This window comes from Poecilia reticulata, linkage group LG8 (genome assembly GCF_000633615.1).
Source record: "Poecilia reticulata strain Guanapo linkage group LG8, Guppy_female_1.0+MT, whole genome shotgun sequence".
Lineage (NCBI taxonomy): Eukaryota > Metazoa > Chordata > Actinopteri > Cyprinodontiformes > Poeciliidae > Poecilia > Poecilia reticulata.
The window spans coordinates 1,446,954-1,449,255 of record NC_024338.1 but is presented as its reverse complement, the minus strand read 5'-3'; positions in this window follow the sequence as shown (position 1 = coordinate 1,449,255).

The following is a 2,302-nucleotide window of genomic DNA, read 5'->3' as shown; positions in this document are numbered from 1 at the left end:
CTCTCAAGCAGAGTCACAGCTCATGGCCCAGGTCAAACAAAAGGAGAGAGAGAGAGAGAGAGACGTCTGGCATCTCCAGCTTGCTGCTTATATATAGCGGCTGACGAGCCCCAACACACTTCACCTGCAGCAATCAGGCAGAGCTGAAACAAAAAACACAGAGCTCTCTCAAAAAAAAGAGAGCCCCTAGAGGTCAGTGACCGTAACAAGCGTCATAAACCTAAGAAGTCCATTTATTACTTCTTTCGCTGAGATAAAGCGATTTTGGCTTCAACTCTATTGAAACATAAGAATTAGACATGATTCCAGTTTAAAACTGCCAGATATACTGCTTCTCAGCATTTCGGAGCTGTCYAACATCTAACTAAACTGAAAATTAACTGTGGAGCTTCGTAAACCCAAAAAGTCCATTTTTGGCTTCTTTCGGTGAGATAAAGCGATTTTGGCTTCAACTCTATCGAAACATAAGAATTAGACTTGATTCCAGTTTAAAACACCCAGATATACTGCTTCTCAGCATTTCGGAGCTGTCCAACATCTAACTAAACTTAAAATTAACTGTGGACAGTCATAAACCCAAGAAGTCCTTTATTTACTTTTTTCATGGAAATGGCCAGTTTGGGCTAGGAATGGGTTATGCTCCATCAGGATCCTAGAGCCAAGAGGTTTGTTGACCTGAGTAAGGTGGGGTCCCCGGAAATGAACCCTGGGCTCGGAACAACCGTGAGCGGTCCCGGTTCTGGAGAACCTGGCCTTGACCTACGGAAGCATGGGCTATTTCATGGAAATGGCCGGATTGGACTAGGGTTGGGTTTAATCTCCCTCATGGTCCTAGAGCCACTGGTATTTTTGACCAGGGTGAGGCCTGGTTCCCAGAACCGAACCCTGGGCTCGGAACCTCCGTGAGTGGTCCTGGTTCTGGAGAACCTGACCCAGACCTACAGAAGCATGGGCTATTAATGGAAATGGCCGGTTTGGGCTAGGTTTGGGTTTAAGCTCCCCCAGGATCCCAGAGGCAAGGTGTTTGTTGACCGGGGTAAGGCGGGTACCCGGAAACAAACCCTGGGCTCGGAACCTCAGTGAGTGGTCCCGGTTCCCTAGAACCAGGCCCGGACATATGGAAGCATGGACTATTTTATGGAAATGGCCGTTTGGGCAAGGGTTGGGTTTAAGCTCCCCCAGACTGAGGAAAGGAGGGTCAGCGGAACGAACCCTGGGCTCGGAACCTCCGTGAGCGGTCCCGGTTCTGGAGAAGTGCGCCCGGATCTACAGAAGCATAGGCTATTTCATGGAAAGGCCGGTTTGGGCTAGGGTTGGGTTTAAACTCCCTCATGGTCCTAGAGCCACTGGTATTTTTGACCAGGGTGTGGCCTGGTTCCCAGAACCGAACCCTGGTCTCGGAACCTCAGTGAGTGGTCCCGGTTCTGGAGAACCTGGCCCGGACCTACGTAAGCATCGTCTATTAAGGGAAATGGCCGGTCTGGGCAAAGGTTGTGTTTAAGCTCCCCCTTGGTCATAGAGCCACGGGGTTTTTGACCGGGGTAAGGCGTGGTCACTGGAAACAAACCCTGTGCTCGGAACCTCCGTGAGTGGTCCCGGTTCTTGAGAAGCGGTCCCGGACCTACGGAAGCATGGGCTATATAATGGAAATGGGTGGTTTGAGCTAAGGTTGGGTTTAAGCTCCCACAGGGTCCTAGAGCCACAGGGTTTGTTGACCTGGGTAACGCGGGTCCCTGGAAACGATATACCTATGCTCGAAACCTCTGTGAGCTGTCCTGGTTCTGGAGAACCGGGCCCGGACATACAGAAGCATGGGCTATTTAATGGAAATGGCCGGTTTGGGCTAGGGTTGGGTTTAAGCTCCCCCAGGTCGGGGAAAGGCGGGGTCACCGGAAACGATCCATGGGCTCGGAACCTCCATGAGCGGTCCCGGATCTGGAGAAGCGCGCCTGGAATTACGGAAGCATGGGCTATTTCATAGAAATTGCCAGTTTGGGCTAGGGTTGGGTTTAAACTCCGCCAGGGTTCTAGAGCCACGGGGATTTTTGACCAGGGTAAGGCCGGGTACCCGGAACCGAACCCTGGGCTCGGAACCTCCGTGAGTGGTCCCGGTTCTGGAGAACCTGGCCCGGACCTACGGAAGCATGGGCTATTAATGGAAATAGCCGGTTTGGGCTAGGGGTGGGTTTAACCTCCCCCAGGGTCTTAGAGCCACGGGGACTTTTGACCGGGGTAAGGCCGGGAACCCGGAGCCGATGCCTAGGCTCGGAAGCTCCGTGAGTGGTCCCGGTGCTGGAGAAGT